The 20,823-nt window shown below is 45.7% G+C and overlaps 1 protein-coding gene across 22 annotated transcripts in view; it reads right to left on the bottom strand.

Moving 5' to 3' along the window:
- The window catches only part of HIVEP2 (HIVEP zinc finger 2), a 216,982-nt gene extending 200,457 nt beyond the window's left edge, over positions 1-16,525 (bottom strand). For 4 of the 22 annotated variants that reach the window (XM_070073481.1, XM_051855303.2, XM_070073488.1 and 1 more), the window contains exon 1: positions 16,215-16,354. The gene's annotated coding sequence lies outside the window, so the exon portion shown is untranslated. Of the gene's footprint in view, positions 1-15,052; positions 15,162-15,349; positions 15,462-15,740; positions 15,881-16,214 lie in introns of those variants that run through there. The other 18 variants (XM_070073484.1, XM_051855308.2, XM_070073489.1 and 15 more) reach the window with 13 other exon arrangements.
- Positions 16,526-20,823: the final 4,298 nt, after the last annotated feature.

Here is a 20,823-nt window from a genome sequence, read left to right as displayed (position 1 = left end):
GTTTAATTTGTCTTATACTAAAAAGACAATGATTTGAACTAAGCCAACTATCAGAGTAGCATGTATAACTGACACAGATGAGAATATAATGACATGTCCACTAGCATACATTTAATTTAACTTTATGATTAAAATCATTACCTAGGCCAAAGAGAGTATATTATAATAATATTATTGCACCAACTGAAAGTCCATATGCCTTAGACTTACATGCAAAATACTTATAGTTCATGCTATTTGTAAGTACAATTACATTTTCTGCATAGAAATTTCAATACACATCACTTTTACCTGTTTGTTTCATTTAACTGTGTTTGTAAAGTTCAAGGCCCAAACTCTCAATGCAATACAGTCCATCTTTCATTATCTGTCGTTTTAGGCATCAGTTCCTTAAGTTGGAATACAAATCTTCAGACAATATATCCCAATCTTTATCACTTCTTCACCACCATTCAAAACACTCCTTGACACTCCCACACTGGTATGTTTGTACATGTGGCTTGTCAAAATCAAGGCCTAGCCAAAGTATCACCTTCTGCCATTAAGCCTCTCCTGAATCCTCAGCGGGGGTGATTTTGCACCTTTTTAACACTTTGCATTTGCCTTCATACATGCCTCTCTTGCATTACTCAATCTGTTTCATTTAATTATAGCTTCTCTTGCATGGTACGTTTCCTCGGTACACTAGATTATAAAACTTGATGCTAGGAACAGTCTGACACTCTTCTCCATAATTTATAGTCTACTTACATTTATATTGAATTCATAGTCCCATATATCTTACACACACCAGAATCTAAATAATGATATTTGTTCAAATCAACTGGCATTCCTTAATTATACACTGCTATTTTGCTGTAGTTTTACCACCTAAAAAGTCTCAGAAATGGAGTCAATGCTGTGGCATAGTGGGTTAAGTCTTTGCCTGTGGCACCGGCATTCCCATGTGGTCACAGGTTCATGTCCTGGCTGCTCCTCTTCCAATCCAGCTCTCTGTTAGTGGCCTGGGAAAGCAGTAGAAGATGGCCCAAGTTCTGGGGCCCCTACACCCCCATGAGAGACCTGGGGAAGCTCCTGGCTCTTGGCTTCAGATGGAGCCAGCTCCAGCCATTGCGAACATTTCGGGAGTGAACCAGTGGATGGAAGACCTTTATCTCCCTTTCCCTCTCTCTGTAACTCTACCTCTCAAATAAATAAATAAATAAATATTTAAAAAATCTCAGCAAGCAGGAATAGATCTGCTCTATAAAACATTTCAAAATCAGGTGGTTAGAGTCTACCTTCTGAAGAATAACCAGAGATAAACAATTTATTTTTGAAGATTCAATTTAAAAACAGGGTGGAATAAACTTCACATATGAGCAATCTGTTCTCTGAAGATATTAATTATTTTTATATTTTTATTTATTTATTTGACAGGTAGAGTTACAGATAGTGAGAGAGAGACAGAGAGAAAGGTCTTCCCTCCGTTGGTTCACTCCCGAAATGGCCGCCACCGCCGGAGCTATGCCGATCGGAAGCCAGGAGCCAGGTGCTTCCTCCCGGTCTCCCACGAGAGTGCAGGCACCCAAGCTCCTGGGCCATCCTCCACTGCCTTCCCAGGCCACAGCAGAGAGCTGGACTGGAAGAGGAGCAACTGGGACTAGAACCTGGTGCCCACATGGGATGCCGGCGCCGCAGGTGGAGGATGAACCTAGTGTGCCATGGCGCCAGGCCCCCCAAAGATATTAATAAAAACAAAGATGAAAATGACATCACATGATGTCTAGTTGAAAAAAAAAAGGGAATATTTATCCTAGAGAAAAGAATACTTCAGGTGAGGAACATGACTACTATCTTTAAATGCTAATAAGATTGTCATGCAAGACAATGAGAAAACTTGTTCTGAGTAGTCAACACAGGGCTCCAGTGCTGATAAACAAGACTGGCCAGGCCTCCCCCCACCCCAAAAAAAAGAAGAAGCCCTTGTCCAGAGTGACTTCACACTCAGTTGTGACTACTCATGCCTCCTATGCTCTTTTCTAACCCAACAATCCTATACAAGACTTCACTTTGCAAAGTGTCCTGTCGCCAGCTGGCAAATCAAAATCAGTGCCTCCGATCCAACACCAAAGACACTCGGTCAGCACGATTTAAATTAGGCCTTTAAGAGATGCCCTCAACAAGTCATCACTGCAGTACCCCAAAGTGCATCACAGTGAAAGAAGGAAGTACAGCTTCTCACCAAATGCTCAAAGGATGCTGAAGATACAGCCTGACTGAAACCAAGATCTGACCCACTGGAAAGCAACACAGGAAAAGGCTGCACTGGAGAAGGAAGCAGGTGATTGGCACATTCCAGAACGACTCTCCAACTTCCATTCCTTCATCCCTCTCCCATTCTCTGCCTCATTGTTTAGAAAGGCATACATGGTATGTATAAATAATTATTTTTTTGTGTGTTTTCTTTTTTTGACAGGCAGAGTTAGACAGTGAGAGAGAGAGAGAGACAGAGAGAAAGGTCTTCCTTTTCCTTTGGTTCACCCCCCAAGTGGCCGCTACAGCCGGCGCGTTGAGGCGGGCGCACTGCGCTGATCCGAAGCCAGGAGCCAGGTGCTTCCTCCTGGTCTCCCATGCGGGTGTAGGGCCCAATGACCTGGGCCATCCTCCACTGACTTCCCAGGCCACAGCAGAGAGCTGGACTGGAAGAGGAGCAACCAGGAAAGATTCTGGCACCCCAACCGGGACTAGAACCTGGGGTGCCGGCGCCTCATGCGGAGGATTAGCCAAGTGAGCCGTGGTGCCAGCCGGTATGTATAAATAATAACAGTAGCTTGATTTACATTGCTGTGTGGCATATTGTAAAGATTTCATAAGAAATTTAAACCAAAACCAGTTGACTCAGAGATCACACATTTTACATGCACTATCAGGGACTGTTTGCTTTCACAGCTGTAAGAAGTGTTGGAATAATCAGAGCAGGAGTCAAAGCCACTGTAATTTTAATATTAATTTCAAAATGCCTTCTGTTTGATTCCCATTGATCTTATTCTGAATCACTCATCAGAACATGAGAAAAGGAAGAATATGTCAGGCCATCTTTTTCACAATATAAATTTATGAGGTTACTTCCTAAAATGTAGAATTTTTCCAGATCAATTGTTAATATCCATTATGACCATTTTCAGACTTCATTAGGTTTAACTTTAGCAAAATCTCACCAAACACAGCCAAAAACCAACTGATGACTGAACAAATTTGAAGTCTGTCCATCAGAAAATCTTATGTCCACACTTAGTATCCAATTATTTGCTATATTCAATAATGTCAGGTGATTTATTTTAAAAGATCATTTAGAATATTCTCAGCCACTTGGCCCATTTTAAAAGTTACACTTGATTGAATTTGGACACCAAGTCCACCACGATTGTTATTTGAGGTCATCTGAAAAAGTAAACAAATGACACACTCAAAAACAAATGTCCTCACATTCCTTGTCTTTTGTTTGAGTCTGGGAATAACTACCTTTGTATGTTGTGAAACTTGTGCATTAATGACCTATACAAAATTTAAATCCATCAGGGACTATGATGGGGCTTCAAAAAATTCATGGAAAAATGGAATTAAAAGATAATGGCGAGTTCCCATGAACTTGCTGAATCGTCCCATATTACAACAAGCTATGGAACTGCTGGCCATTGTCTTTCTGGAAACAATAACATATGCCTGTAATAACTCGCATCAATAGCAGTCAATTATCTCAAGAACACTCCACTAACTCTAGTGGCACATGTACTGCCGTGTATCAGATTTTTTTCAACCACTGAATTATTCTCAAAACTTGGTGCTGCTTCACACCCTAAAAATAGCCTCTCCAATTCTCTTGTTACTCTGCTCTTTTCCCGAGAGACAGGGTAGTGCTATAAACAATGCTTCATTTTTACAGATGAGGAGAAAAACAATGAAATATAACAGAAATACAAACACTTGGCCTGAATCATTTTGAAAATCAGTAATGAGGAAACTAATAAACTCATGAGGTCAGGGTTTAGTGTCATATATACCGGTGTCTTCTATAGCCCTAGTGTGGGCTCCAAGGAGCACATCCTCACAACAATAGCAGAACGAAGTCAGAAATCCTCATTTTATCCAAAATTTCCTTATTTCTCCCAACATAAACTTTTGACACATGGCTACTGACAAGAAAATAGACTGAATGCTTACAATTCTGGATTTTTTTTCTGTTGTCTAGAGGAAGCAGGATTGAAAATGTAAGCACTGAGAGAAGAAAGTCAAGTTTGATAATTGTTCCATGGATAATTAGAAATTGAACTTCCTATGACCTATCCACTAAGTGTTGGGCAGACACCAGGGCTGTCCCAGAGGGCCCTGCCGAGCTGCAAAGACAGGATTTCACCACTAGCTTTGCATGAGAGCAAATAGTGTCATCCCCTGCCTTCCCTCCTTCATTTTCCTTTGCCTCCATGGGGCAAGGATATGTAGTGGAGGAAAGGAAAGAAACCCCACAACAATGACCTCTCACACAGCTCTCCGTCTCAGGGCACTTTGAACAACATGAGGTCACAGAGAGTGATCCTATATATGAATCTCAATTCAACTCTAACTGTAGGAGCAAAAAATACATCGAAATGGCTCCATCTGTTCAGTTACTATAAAAATAAATGGGGGGAGGTGTGCAGCACTGTGGCACAGAGGGTAAAGCTGCCGCCTGCAGTGCCGGCATCCCATATGGGCACCAGTTGGAGTCCTGGTTGCTCCACTTCCAATCCAGCTCTCTGCTATGGCCTGGGAAAGCAGTGGAAGCTGGACCAAGTCCTTGGGCCCTTGCGTCCTCGTGGGAGACTCAGAAGTTCCTGGCTCCTGGCTTCAGATTGGCGCAATTCCAGCCGTTGCAGCCATCTGGGGAGTGAACTAGCGGTTGGAAGACCTGTCTCTCTTTCTGCCTCTCTGTAACTCTGACTTCCAAATAAATAAATAAAATCTTTAAAAAAAAATAAAAAGAAGGAAAAGGCTCCCTGCCCTTTTTAAAAAAAATAAATAAATAGGAAGTTTAGAGCCTGGGGAGCCCTTGACTATGGTTCTAAGAGGTGTTTGTGATTGCTGGGCAGAGAGGTTGAGAATATTGTTTCCTGGAGGACTGCTTATAAAATTGAAAAGTGGTCAGAAGCACTTAAGGGTAAGTAGACTGATGGACTCTGTTGGAACAAAGGTGAGATAGGACTTGAGCCCACTGAAGAGTTTCTCATGACTGTTTGCTATGGTTTGGATGTAATTTGTCCTCCAGAGGTCTCTGTGCTAAAGGCTTGGTCTTTGGTATGGTGGTGTCCAGATGGTAGAACCTTTAAGAAGTGGGGCCTTATGAAAGGTGACTGGGTCATGGAGCATCACCTTCAAAAGGTTCAGTGCAGGTCTACTGGAACTGGTTAGTTCCTAGGGGAACAGGTTACATAAAGGAGCCTGCACCTCCCCTGAATGCCTGTCTTATACATGTTCCCATCACTGTGATGCCACCTGACATAAGGTCCTCACCACAGCCAAGCAGACACTGGTGCCATGTTCTTGGATCTTCAGAACTGTGAGCTAGAGGAATCTGGCTTAGTGCTTAAGATGCCACTTGGGACGCTGCATCCCACATCTGGATTTGACTCCCAGTTCAGAATACTGATTCCAGCTCCTGGCTAATATAGACCCTGGGAGGCAGTAGGTGACGGCTCAAGGATTTGGGTCCCTGAAACCAACATGGGAGCCCTGGACTGAGCTTCCCAGCTCCCAGCTTGGGACTGGCTCAGCCCTGGCAGTGGCAAGCATCTGAGGAATAAACAAGGAGATGGGAGCTAGCACTAACTTTCCCCCAGATTCCCCACCTCAAAAAATTAAAAAGAAAAAGAACTGTGACCTAAAAAAACCTCTTTTCTTTATAAATGACCAGTTTCAGGAATCTTGTTATAGCAACACAAAACATACTAAGATATCCCCATCTCACAGTGTGACAAAATGTCTTTCCTCACCCTTTCAACAACAAGCTTGAGAATTATGACTTTAAACATTCACCAGTATCTACGGTGTGCACCACCGCCAGGGGCACACTCTGTGTCTGGCACACTTTAGGGACAGTATAAACCATCCTAATCCAGTAGACATTTTATAACAAAATTATCAGTTAAAAAATGAAAATTTCATTTACACTAAGAATAAAAACATAAATTCCAAATAATGTAATGTCCTTACTTTAACAAGCTTATAATGCATGTTGCAATAGACCGTCATTTCCAAACTATTTCCCCAATGCACGAAAAAAGGGCAGCACCTGTTTATACACATATGAAGGGCTATAATGCTTCCTAAAGCCATAAAAAGGAATTTAAAAGCTAAAAAAAAAACTAGTGATATATTTAATTATGTAAAGATAGTGCCTCTTCAAAAACTACCTTACTGTGAATATATATATTATATATATATATATGCATACATACATATATACATAGACATATACAAAATAAATGGAAAAGTCCATTAGTGATTTAGTAAGTCTTGCAATTTTTTTACCCATTAATTGAGTTAAGAGAGATACTATAAAAGCAGGGATTCCTGAAAGCAATGGAAAGTAGTTTAATGACTGGATTTGCCAAAAAGGTTTCTAAATACATCTACTGGAACACATATTCCATGAGGGCAGCATCCCCTGTCTGTTTTTGTTTTTAATTTTACTGTTTTGTCCACTGATGAATCCCCAGCATCTAGACCCTTCCCAGAGCAGTAGCTCAGTAAATTGTTGCTGACTTAGTAATTCTTTGTTTCTAAAGTCAGCAAACAGTGCCATGAACACCCCAGTTGTTTCTCCCAAGGAGATCCAAGCCCCCTTGAGTGAACACTGATTCTCTGGCTCCTAAGATTTATGCAGAAGTTCAAGTTGGGTAATTCAGGTCCCAAAAGCTATTTTTAGACCAAAAACTCCAGAACCAGAAAATATAGTTCACTTCATTGGCATAGCACATGGCTGAGTTAACTGAGAAATACCCAGGATTTGAACTGATATTTCTATTTGTTAACTGTTAAAAAGCCATGTGCATTGTGACATGTTTCTTAGACTATTTCAATCAGGAGTTTAATGGACCATTTGGAAATGTTTGAATCTTTCTGTCACAATTTGAATTCTTTTGTGTTTTTCTCTTTGGGGCTAATGCTGTCTCACTAATAATCATGGCTACCAGGTATGAAGTGTTTACTATGCACTCATGGAGATAGACACACATATTCTCATAAAAATTTCACAATGACCCTTGAACAGACATTATCTTTAATTTGTAACTTCAAGGAGGTTATGTGATTTTCCTGAATTCCCTCCAGCTGGTGGAGGGGGTGGAATACCCCACATTCTGACTTAAAATCCAGGATCCTAACCTGTAGGCTATTCAGTCCCACATCCATATACTGCTAGGTGCAAATACTGTACTAAGCGACAAAAATGGTTGGTGACTTTTTGATAATTTTTGAATCAATTTTTATATGTAACCAACTGCTTATGCTGCACAGATAGTAAAAAATCAAGTGTTTCTGGAGCCAAATACCCCTAGGTTCAAATCTTGCTTCACCAATGACTATAAGAGTATCCTTGCCAAAAAAACAGCTGACGTTTCTGAATCTCAGTTTCCTTAAGTGTAAACACGAGGGTAATAAAATCAGATCTCAGAGTGGTTGTGGGAGCTAAGCAAGCTAAAGTACGGGAGAGTGTCTGCTATGGAGCCTGGCACAGGGCAAGTGCTCCTTAAGCCTAAATTCCCTTCCTTCTAACGGATTTGCTAAATTGGCACTGTGCTGATATTTTTAAGTGTTTAGTTCATCCTTGTAATACCATAATTACAGAATATAATGACACTGCATTCTCTATGACTACAAAGTAGAATTTATAAACTGATAGAATATGAATTGGAAAAAGCTTTCAAAGCCATCTGTTCCAATCTTTTCCATTTCCAAATGAGGCCCAGAGAGCTTCCATGACTGGTTTCCAAGCTCTCATAGAAAGTTCATTGCAAAGACAGGACTAGATCTTACTTCATCCCACTCTCGCTCCCGCTATACCTCCGGCTTTAAGCCTCACCTTACAGGCATGGCAACACATGTAATTTTCAGACAATTAAGCTGTATAAAATAACCTCAATTTAATTGCATCCAATTAACAAGCCAAATTAGCGCTTCATATGTACACTATTAAACTAGTTGTCTGGCTTCCAAAAGAAATAAAACATTGTTTCAAATGATTCTAGCATTTTAGTGAACAAAGCCACTTAATAATGTAAATTACCTTTGCAGTACTCTTCTTTATATGGAATTAGACATAATCTTCATGTTAAAAGAAATACTTTCTACAATTATTAAGATGAAAATTCATTTTAAGTTTCAAAATTTCTCTCTCACAGACCACATATAATTTCTCTAAGATTTTTTATGTTTGTATGTTCATATGCGCACTTACACACATAAACTCATATACACACATACAGATCACGCATACAATGTCTATGCTTACCTAATGCCTGGTTTCAAAAGTCCCACCTATCTGCTGTGTTTCTGAAATCAAGTGAATCTCCCACAATGCAAATAAGAACTGAGATGATCTGCTTTCTTTTTAGAGAAAATGACACCACCAAATAAATTTTTACCAAGCAAAGCAGTGTATTTCAAAAATACTGCACTATATTCTCTGCATAAAACTATGATGACTTAAATATCTATTAAAGAGCAGAATTATAATTAACCATTAAATGAATCAATTCCTTTCACATTTACACCTAAGAATATAAGTACCTTATGATTTTAGGTATAAACATTTTTCTAAGCTAGAGTTTGTGGATCAACTTTCACTATTAATATTTATGAAAATTTTCTGGAATAAAGTTTAATAGATTAATGCAGCACTTTACTTTAAACCATTGTGCAGACTGATAACCTGCCATACACTTTTGGCCATGTTCAACAAAATATTGTCATCATTTCCTTTATTTATTACTTCTTAAAGTGATTTAATATGTCCATTAACAAGATGAAAGAATTCATGTAATCATAGTAGAGTCAACTTTCGTTACTTCTCTTTTGGATACTACAGCAATCTCACTGCCTCCTTGCCAACTCCTATACCCCTATAATCTTACTAAAACACATGTTTTATAGTATCTCTCCTCTGCTCAAAAACCTTAAGTCAAGTCCCCACAGGTTCTGGAACACGTGTGCCTTTCAGGCCCACCTGACCTTGATGGTCTGGTACTTTCCCTATGCCCCTTTCCCTACAGGTCACTGTATGCTACATCCATCCCTTCCCTCTTTACTTAACAAAATTCTACGCAGTCTTCAAGGTTTCCAGTCAAAAATTACCTCCTCTAATCTTTCCAGTTGGGAAAAGTTTCCATGTCTACTGTACAATACTGTACTATACTATATTCCTATTGTAAGTTTTTACTAACGAGCCATTTGTCTTCTCTAGGTTGTAAAACTCTTCAAAGTAGGGATCATCATCTTTATTCTCACTCAGTTACTTAGTCTGACTGCAGATCCCAAGCCTGGAGCTACAACATAAACAGGATGCTTTCTGCATTTAAATTAAATTGCCTGCATTACATAAGTAGAAAACAGGGAGGAAAATAATAAAATGTTACAGGTGACAAAATAAGAGAAGTTATTTTCACTAAAACCTCTGTTTCTACTCTTCCTTTACGCTCTTTGATGTTATATGAGCGTTCATCAAATGGAAGGCAGAACATCAGATCTGCATTTCTGCAAAGCTCCTGATATTCACAATCACATAGACAAATTATCTGGGGAACCAAATGCTTCACGCTTTCAGGAGTTATTTAGAAACACAGATCCAGCTCACACAGGGTTCCAAAGATTAACAGGTTGTTTCCCAGAGAGACCTTGTAAATACTCCTGAATGGAAATCATTCATTAATTGAATAAATGATGTCAGCCAATTTAGTTATATGGAGCTGCAAATAAGTGTTTTTAAAACTGAAATTCTTCATCCTTAAAAAAATTATCTGCAAATAATAGTAGCTAACCTACAGGTAAAAGTCATTCAAACCAAAGTCAGCTTACACTTGTATATTGTCCCAAGAGTCATAAAAAACTCCCAGTGGGTCAGGGCCAATTGATGCAGATGGACCGTGAAGACAGGTGTGTTATAAGTGAGCCTCTCCAGCTTCTAGGCCTAGCTCCCTTCCCCCAGCCTCCACCAAATTCCCTCTCCAATGGTGAGCCTGTCCTGTGATCACAGGCTCATCACATATCCTGACATGCTAAGGGCAATTTTCATTTATGCCAGGCTGGATAATCATTCCTGTGGTCAGCCTCCTCCAAGATCCTCCCCACATGGTCTAGCCTCACCTCACCTTGCATCACCTCTTATCTGCCTACCAGCACCCAGACTTGCCTTCAACCCCTGGAAACATTGTACACCCCACCCCCCAATCTCAGGACATTCCTTCTACAACATTCTATCTCTCCCCAGTTATTTTATGCTATTTAGCTCTGTTTCCACACAAGGGTAACACATGCTGTTCACTATTTCTTCCATACTACTTAAAACAAAAGTGATATGACATACACTGGTTCACTGTGGGATTAATATCTGTCACCCCCAGTAAGTTACAAGCTCTTTTTCCAGTCTGAGTCATCACTGTATCCTTGGTGTCAAACACAAGGCCTGACCCCAAAAAAAATTTCTGTTAAATGACTAGATGAATGAATTGCACAGATCAATGAAGACAGCACACCTGTCACAGTACTCTGAAGCAAGGACTAGGATTGTACGTGAAGCATAAACCAAAAATGCTGGCCCTGGGTTCTTCCTGAACTTACATCCAAACACCCTGCAACACAGAAGTGGTAGACCAGACTTCACCTGCCTTTGGCCCAGAACAGTCTTCGAACATACAAACATCATTTTCATCTCTTCTCTCCAAAGCATTTTCTTCAAGTGGCTCTTAAATAGCTAATGTCAATTTTTAAACTCATAGAAAATTTAGTTATAGACAGCCAAAGACTAGATTGCATGTCATAGTTAATACCACCAAATCATGGGGGGTCATGGGAGTGTATATTAAGCTTAGCACATGTTAGGCCCAAAACAGCAGTAACCCAAATAGCAGGCAATTCTGGTTCTATTCTAAATGCAGTCACGAGTCTACGGCCATATCACCCTGAATACGCTTGTTCTTGGAACCTAAATGCAGTCACAAAGCCAGTACAAGCCTATGTCTTTCTACTGCCTGTAACCAATGGTCTGTCTCAGAGAAACCACAGATCGCACAGCCCAAGCTAAGGGATCCTCTTTACATGAAGAGTTGGGAGTGTGTCACCATAATAAAGTGCTGACATAATTTCCCAAAGTACTTAAACGCATCTCATAACTACAAACTGATTTATAGCCTCTTTTGCTAAGTGTTGCCATATATAAAATATAGGAAGCAATGCTTTGGATTGTGACCAAACATCAGGAACAAACAGAAAATAATATTACTTCTCATACAACTCCCTTCAAATAAGCATAGCTTCTTTTTGTGGTTTTCCCATCTTCCCTAATCCTCTGGGTTCATCCACAGCTTCTTCACTGCTAAGCACACAGTGCAACCCTCACTTGACTATTCACTGAACTCGGATGTGACAGAAGCAAGGCTCTACCTGTATGGTTAAAGCAAACCCACATAGTAAGGATGGTTAAAAGTGGTATATGGGCCGGCACCACAGCTCACTTGGCTAATCCTCTGCCTGCGGCGCCAGCATCCCAGGTTCTAGTCCCGGTTGGGGCGCCAGATTCTGTCCCAGTTGCTCCTCTTCCAGCCCAGCTCTCTGCTGTGGCCCGAGAAGGCAGTGGAGGATGGCCCAAGTGCTTGGGCCCTGCACCCGCATGGGAGACCAGGAGGAAGCACCTAGCTCCTGGCTTCCTATCTGTGCAGCGCCAGCCATTGCAGCCAACTGGGGAGTGAAGGAAGACCTTTCTCTCTGTCTCTCTCTCTCTCTCACTGTCTAACTCTGCCTGTCCAAAAAAAAACAAACAAAAAAAAAAAAAAAAAAAACAAAAAAAGCTGCTTATGAAGCCTGACATCCTAGCACTTTCTCTATTCCTTTTTATAACATCAATCAAAAAGTTGCAACACTTGTATACCAAGTTCTAGCCAAAATAAGGGGTCCTGGTCAATTCATATTTAAATTCATGACCTGGAAGCCTATCTTTGACATTTTCAGGAAATTTGAACTGTGAACCATTTCTCTACCCATAGGATTCATGCATAGACCAAAAGTTTTGCTGATGCTGACCCAAATACAAAACACAAAAACAATGTTTATGTTTACCAAACAGGGTCTTTTTGGGCAACATTCATCCATTTGATCCAAGCCACTTTTCCCTTTTTCTCATAGCTATCTCATCTGATATTAAATTATTTCACACCCTAACGGATTACACCTTCACTCATGCCCAGTAACATTTTCTAAATTCCTTTAAAACTACTTTTCCTACGTTGAAGCTTTCAAATGAACCCTGGCTAGTCACTGAGGATGAGTCAAAAATCTAAAACCAACAAAGACAGTATATTTGTTACTTATTTCTGCTGCTGTTGAAATGAGCCCTGGTTTAAACAAAAAAAGGAAAACTTTTCAATCAGACTCTTAGTTTTTAAATTAGATCAGCACAAGAGATTCAACTTGATACTCTAAACAGTGACAAGGTGCCAAAAGTTCAAGCAGTCACACGCATCATGATTCCACGAGGAACGCCTGCATATATGTTGTCCTCTGTTTTGTTTTCATAGTAACAAGAGCATCAAAAGATTCTGCTGATTAATTCATCTTTCCACACAGGTATTAGTATTTCCTTCTGTGTTAATATACACAAAATTTTCAAATTTCACATGTAATAGAAATAAAGAAATGTTTTTATCTACTTTAATGGTATTTTACCAAACATCTTTATAAGGACCTACCTGTGGGAAAAAAGTTAATTTTTAAATTTGTAATATGACTAATAAGGTATCATTTCCCAAATCAACCTCACATCAATGTCAAATACCCTTACATAAATATAAGCATTCTCTCATAAAGCCAATTACACCCATTAGGATCATCCTAACAGAAACACAGGTGTCAACAAGTGAATTTTGTTTTACTTCTGACATATGCTCAAAGGAAGAAAGTATCTCAGATAATCCTCAACATATCTATCTCTGTAATATAACATTTTTCGGCATATAAGAAATATACTGCATATTTTAAACCTAGTGGTCAAAGCAGATCATGACACTTGAAGCACTCATTAAGTAGATGTTGGTTAATACCTCTCAACTCAAAGTAAAAATGCAGTTGTCATTAGTATCAGAACTCCTTTAGGCTCCATGGGAATTTTCTCTTAATAATGAAAATGACATCCATTTTACTCACATGGAGGACACTGCTTTTTGATAAACTATTTGGCCTGTACCCCAAAAATCAAACCTAATTTCTCACTGCACAATCTACTTAGTGGAAATTTTGTTTTGGCACTCTTATAAGATGAAAAAGCAATCAGGCATTTTTTGCAAATTCAAACATACAGATAGAGTATATATATATATACATATATATATATACTGCATATATAAACTGATACTTATAACAACTTGATAAGCTCAAGGACAAAAATCACCAAATAGTAATACATCACTATAGGAAATGTTTGTAATAAAGTTAAGGTGGCCTTTTTTCTAGGAGGACAGATCATTGCAAATTTAATTAAAGTGAATCATTAATATTTTAAGTAATTTCTATGCTTGATTATGCACTACAAAAGAAGCAACTGTATTAAAGAGAAAAATCAATGGCCCTGGACTAGGGGTCTGAAGAAGCTTAAAAAAAAAATCAGTTCTCTTGTGAAGTATTGAGGTCTAACACCGGGAGTGGGGGAAGAGCAGCAGTATTTATTTGGGGGTCGATTGAGTTATTTTTAAAACGGCAGAAAAGGAAGGAGAAAAATCAGTTCAAATTTTCCAGTATAATGAAAGTGCCGGAAACAAGCCTGTGTTCATTTTAAGCCTACATAACTGTGCAGAGAATACGAGGTTTGCAACGTCAGTTGCACACCCAGCTTCCTGTGTGAATTCTGAGCCATTACAGGTGTCCTGGGCCCTCCGGAGAAACCTATCACCGGGAGACTCCTCGGGTCTCCTCCATGCCAGCCCCACTGCCCGTCGCCTGCCCTGTCCCAGCCGTCGCTCCGTGGGACCCTCTCTCTCCTCTGCACCCCCGCGGGTCCCGCGCCCACTCTCCCGGGCGAAGCCTGCGAAAAGCGTTCCTGCGCGAGAGGACTACTTCCTGCAGTCCTTTCCACGGAGATGCATTCAAGTCGGAGGAGAGGGCGAGGAACCGCTGGAAGAAGCCCTCCTCTCCCTCCTCTTCCTCCTCCACCCCACTGGGAGCCACGTCCCTGAAGGACAACACCCAGGGACACTTCCTGACCTCCGATCCCCCGACTCGGGCTCTCGGAGGGTCGCGGTCGCGTTCGCCCGCGTCCTCTGCTGCACTGGCTGTGTTATGTAAGAGGGACAGCCCGCGGGAGGCACATGCGTTAAAGCGCACGGATCTGTAATAGCAGCTGGGGGTGGCACACCACACACACACACTCACACTCACACGGAGATACGACAGACATCACCCCCGCCACACACACACACACACACACACGGCCAGAGCAGTGTTTTCCTGTCTCATCCCGGCCAGCACCCGGCGCACAGAATGGAAGGGCGGGGGTGGGGGTGAAGGGAGGTGAGCGAGAGGAGAGGCAGCAGTCGCACATCTGCTCCGATAGCAGCCGGCAGGGCCGCCGCGGCAGAGCCCCCTCGTTAACCCCCTTCCTGTGGCTGCACCACGTCATGGAACATTCCCGGAACGGGCCAACGTTCCACCCACTTCAGGGAACAGACATAAAGGCGCAGACCCAGCTCCCCACAGTGCACAGCCCAAACACACATGTCCCTTCCCGGTCCCCGGCCAGACGCACAGACCAACACGCATGCAAACAGCCCCCCACCCGTCTCCACGCGCCCCGGGGCCAGTCGGGCCGCGGCCGGGGGCGCTGTGCGGCCGCTGCACCCGCAAAGCGAGGACGCCGCCGCCTGAGCCTTCCATCGAGACAGTCCCCTCCTTCCTCGCTTCCTTCCTTCTCTCCTGCCGTCTTCCTTCCTTCCTTGATGGGGAGGAGAAAGGAGGCACTGAAATGCCCACAGCCGGCGCCCGGGCTGCGCTCGTTCGGCCGCAGGCCGGCGGCCGGGCCCTCGCGCCGCCCGCGCCGCCCCCCGGCCCGCGCCGCGGCCCCCTCCCCCGCTACCTGACCACGGGCGGCCAGCGGCCGCGGCAGCCGCAGCGGTGGTGCGCGCCGGTGCACGTCCCTCATTAGGAACCAGGCACATTCCTGCCTCCAGCGCTCCCGCGCGGCCCCCTCCCCCCAGGACATTACGCAAAGCAGCCTCCCCTCATCTGCATAGATCCCCGGCCAGGGTATTCCCCGCATTTCCCAACGCACCGGACCCCCCCACCCCCGCCGAGGTCTCTCCCATCCCCGCCCCCTCCGACCCTCACCCTGGCGGAACCGGCAAGGGGCCAGGGGCGCGCGCGCCGGCGAGGCGGATGGAGTTCAGCGGCGGCGATTTCGCTAATAAAGTGAAACAAGCTCCTAACGCTGGACGAGGCAGGAAAAACGCAGCACCGAGGCCACTTACCGAGCCGAGGAGGGACCTAGATTCCCGCCGCTCCGCTCTCCCAGTGGTCGGTCCGCCCTCCGCGCACCCCGGCGCGGCACCCAGCACCCCCGAGCGCGGACGTGGAGCGACGCCGTTCACCAGCTGGGAGACCCTCCAAGTTGCTCCGGGCTCCGGGAGCGCCAACGGCCAACACACAACTTGGCAAATACTTGTGCCACAGTCACCGTGGGGTTTGTGCGGCGACCCTCCTGCGCCCAGCTCGCCGCCTCTCCACCCCCTCACCTCCAGCCCGCCCCCGCCGGCCGCCCGCCCGCCCGCCCGCCCGCCCGCCTCCGGGCCGCGAGCCCCTCAGGCGGCTGTCAGCTCCCGGCCGCCGCCGCCGCTGCCGCTGCCGCCGCCGCCGCCGGGTGACAGGGGCGGGAGGAGGGCGCGACGCGGCGGCCCGAGCCCGAGCGGGCGAGGGGGATCCTCGCAGCCGCGGCGGCCGCTCACCTGGAAAGTCACCGCTGAGGAGGAGAAGGAGGAAGAGGAGGAGGGAGAGGAGGTGGAGGAGGAAAGCCCCCCGGTGCCCTTGTTGTCGCTGCCGCGGCGGCCGCTCCTCGCCGAGGCTGAGCGTGTCTGGTGGGGGGTGTCTGGTAGCATTTCCTTAAGGACAGAGGGAGGGCGGGCGCGGAGGGAGGGGAGAGATCCCGACCGCCGGCCGCGGCTCCTCTCGCCTTTATTTATTTTTCTGACACTGTACGCAGAGGGGCGCGGGGCCGGGGCCGCCGGGCTCGGGCGGGAGCCGCGAGGCCCGGGCCGCAGCTGTCTGCGTGCGGGAGCCGCAGCGGCCGCCTCCCCTCCCGGGCTGTGGACGCACCGGGTTATTCCTGGCAGCGCCTCCCCGAACAGAAGTTACTAGGAGGAGTGCGCGGCGAGGGCGGGCGGAGGGAGGGAGGAAGAGGGAGAGACTCAGCCAGCGACGTCATCGGATCCCCCAGCGCGTCCCAGGGAGGGAGGCCGAACCAGAAAAACCAGTCTGGAGCCGGAGAGCGGGGAGCGCGGGGCGGCGCGCGGGGCGACCCGGGCGCGAGGGCAGGGCCGGCCCCTCGGCGGCCGCGCTGGGTGGGAGATTGCGGCTGTCCTCCCGCTGGCGGGCAGCGGGGAACTCCCTGAAGAGCTGGTCTCTGCTTGTCATGAAACACACACACACACACACACGGGCGTCTCTGTAAGCCTGAGAATTTCCTTTAAGGATGTGGAAACCTCCCTCGCCCCCACTCCTCCCCATCTTCCACATTTCCCAGAGAATCTTTCCCTGCCTGCCTGCCGAACAGAATTACATAATAACCAGTCCCGACCTCAGATTTTTGTTCGAGGACCTCGGATCCCTTGCCTCTCCCGAGCCCCCGCCTCTATTCACAATTCTGGTATCGGTCCAGAAAAATAAGACCAGCCTGCAGCTCCTAGGTGCATTTCTGGAGCTTAGCAGAGTGTTTTACCAGCACTTTCCGTGCCCCTGCGGAAGCGCCAACTTTTCTCGCGCGCGCGCAACGCCCCCGGGATGCTTTCCCGGGGTCGCTTCCCGGGACGCCTCGGGCGCACCCAGGGACCACAGTCCACCCCCGTCGGGGTTTCCAAATGGGCTTGGGCAACGGCAGAGCCAGGCAGCTGCTGGGCTCCCGGTGGGTCGCGCCGGGACCTCGGGGCGGGCAGCCACCTCCACCCGCGCGCTCCCCTCATCTCGGAAGGGACCGGGAGTAGGAGCGCACCCAGCCCAGGGAGGGCGGGCGAGGGAATCCCAGGCGAGCGGGGGCCGAGGCTCTCTGGGCTTCCTCCCCGGCCCGGCGACACCTGGGATCCCTCGAGCCGTTACCCGGCGCGTGTGGACTCGTGTGCACTCTCCGGCGAGGTTCCCGGGAGGCCAGCGCCCGGAGCGCCTCCTCCGGGTGGGCTCCCCGCCGGGCGCGGACCGCGCTCCACCACGCCTGGGCTTCCGAGTCGCCGCGCCCGGCCGAACCCAGCCGAGCGCCCCGGGCGCCTCCCCGCTCGCCTCTTCCCCTCCTCCCCCGGCCGCGCCACCGCCCTGCCTGGGGCGGAGTAAACAAGAGACGCGCAAGATTTGACCTGGCGCGACCCGGCTTTCTGGCCGGGGTTCCCCCTGAGCAGGTGACTCCGTGGGAGGGGTGGAAATTAGTCTCTGGAATTCCGGGCCAAAGACATGCACTGTGGTTCTGCTTTTAAAGCAGGTATTTCACCAACGGCTGCGCTGTGTTTTGCGTCTCGAATTTCAGATTTCGCAGAAAGGGACCAAATGTCAGGACTTAAAATATTCCCTTCCCTTTTCATTAAAAAGGGATACATTAAAGAGGCGGGCAGCCCCTTCAGGGACGGCCACAGTAGCGCTGCTGGTTTCGTTTTGGTTTGCTTTTGTTTTTCATTTCGATCTATACTCCGGGGGATTTGAGGCCTCCGAGCAGTGGCGATGTCGTTGGCACCGGCGACCCTATACAAACAAGCGGTGATACCTTTTTCTTACTCGATTTTTTTCGGAGGAGAAAATCTGAACATTGGGAATACGTTCCACCGTGTCCGTCCTTTAGGTTCATCTCACTCACATTCGGGGCCTACTTCCGCTTAAGCAGCTTCTGCTTTCATTGTATAGGTCGTTTAATAGTCAACCTTTGTTAAGTGGAAGACCTTAAGAACAACTCGCGGGATCATCATTTTCCTCTAAGTGTGTATCATTGCATTTTTAAACATCCATTTAAAACGCAAAATCTGATTTCCAAAAACGTTTTTTTCATTTTGAAACCCACCTGCTATATAGTCCCAGAGCCCATTTTATTTAATTGCTTAATAGCCAAGATTAAGCAATTGCTGTAAGAATCCAATTTCTCTTAAGCACGCACAACAGCAGCTGCCCAAGTTCCCAGAAACTGAGCAAGGAAAGTTAACAGGCAGCATTTTGCTTCACTAGGATGATCGTTAGTTGAAGCCTTAAATGGCTGTTGAAAAGTCCGGATTAAGTAGTGTAATGTGAATATGAAGATATTCAGGTAATTTGGATAGTTCAATTTAAAAACAAATAGGCACAGCAAACATACATCCATTTTGGTGATCTGATCCCAAGGCCCATGGAGAATCCATGAAAGTAGCCTTAAATCAAAGGTGGAGGCGTTTTCATTAGTTCATTTGTTTCAAAAATCATCAAGACCTAAAGAAGACAGCATGGACTGTGTTGAAGGGAAAGTAAAAATGCATGTGAATCCCCGGCAACTAGGCGGTCTCGCCTCTGCTAGGAAGAATACCTTCTTTAAGTGAATGTGTCTTTGTGGCCAGTAGCAAGTTGTTTGCAGTGGAACCACTCTCACTACAGAACAAGCCAACAGGAGCCATTGCGGAGCCTGAGGGACACTGGGTTCTGAGAGAAAGCCGCTTGTGGTGGCCGTCTTTTCCCATAAAAGCGGGCCAGTGGGGCTGACTTGCCTCAATGTGGGGGCCGCGCTCAGAGGGCTGCATGGACTTCCTCTATATGAGCATCGCCCTCACAACACACGAAGAGGTCTTCAGAACATTCGTGGAAAATACATATTATGAAAAACACACAGATTTCAAAAAGCATTGCACCAAAAATAGACATCTTTTCATTTTCCACAACCCTTTTAAAGTCCCTCATGTTTTGTCTATATCCCAAACATGCCATTCATGCTTTGTGAATGTTCAGAGTAACAAGCATTCCTTTTCCCTGTGACAAGAGGCATTGTGGGAGATAACTGCTGGGTAGGGGGCACCCAAATGGACAACAGAAGCAAGAACTTCTTGTCATCATTTGTCCATTCCTCAGTTTCAAAGGAAAAGAAAATTTGGTAATATGGGCTGTGGGTATTAAGAAAGTGTGATCATAACTAGCTACGTGGCATATTGCCTGCTTCAGAATGTTGTCAGAAAATCACTTTGAGATGAAATCACTTTTTTTAAAAAAGATTTATTTATTTATTTGAAAGTCAGAGGAGAGGAGAGGCAGAGAGAGAGGTCTTCCAGCCAATGGTTCACTCCCCAATTGGCCGCAATGGCCGGAGCTGCGCCAATCCGAAGCCAGGAGCCAGGAGCTTCTTCCAGATCTCCCACATGGGTGCAGGGGCCCAGGGACTTGGGCCATCTTCTACTGCTTTCCCAGGCCATAGGAGAGAGCTGGATCAGAAGAGGAGCAGCCAGGACTAGAACCGGCACCCATATGGGATGCCGGCGCTTCAGGCCAGGGCACTAACCCACTGCGCCACAGCGCCGCCCCGAGATGAAATCACTTTCAGTCAAAAGTTATTGAGTGACTGCGAGTGCCGAAGATGTTCAGGATACTCAGTGAGCAGGGGTAAGAGCTCTGCTTTCATGTGGGCGGAGGAACAGGAGAGACATAAACAGGAGAAACGTATTATATAGGACTTGGAAAGGCAAAGAATTTTGAACAGGAGGAGCCTAAAATAAGGTAAAGGATGGGGGCAATTATGCTGTTATATGAAATAGGAAGTTCAGAATGCAACTTGTTGGGAAGCGAGCTTCCTGCCCAGGTTTGAAGGAAATGACGTAGAGGAGGTATCTGGGGAACAGAGTCTGCAGCTAGAGGGAACAGCTGAGGGAAAGCTCCAAGTGCTGAAATGTTTGCAGACCTCAACAGGAACACTGTGACTGCAATAGAATGGGACGACCAGGGAACCGCCTCCCAGGCCACTGCAAGGACTCTGACTCAGAATAAAAGCATGAGAAAAGACAGGATTTGGGTCTTCACAACCCGTTGCACTAAATCCGAATCTTTGTAGGCATAGGATTGTGCATTTCTAGCAGATATCATAGTTGGTAGGCGTTCTAAAGCTCAAGACCTACTGCTGTAGAGCCTGGAGCCTGGTGTACCGGGGCAGGAGACCTGGGTCCCACTGACACTGATGACACAGGCAGGAGACATTGTACACAATGCTTCTAGAACCAAACACACCCATGTCACTTGCCAAGACTCAGTTAAATCCTCAAATAAGTTCAATGAAGAATGGGCTTTCATCAATGCCCATAACCGCAAACCAAAGACCTACATCCAACTCTGTGAGATCCTAGGGCGCAGATGCTCTTA

Source organism: Oryctolagus cuniculus, chromosome 5 (assembly GCF_964237555.1).
Source record: "Oryctolagus cuniculus chromosome 5, mOryCun1.1, whole genome shotgun sequence".
In the NCBI taxonomy this organism is placed as follows: Eukaryota; Metazoa; Chordata; class Mammalia; order Lagomorpha; family Leporidae; genus Oryctolagus; species Oryctolagus cuniculus.
Note: the sequence above shows the minus strand (reverse complement) of the source record. Positions and strands in the feature narration are given on the sequence as shown.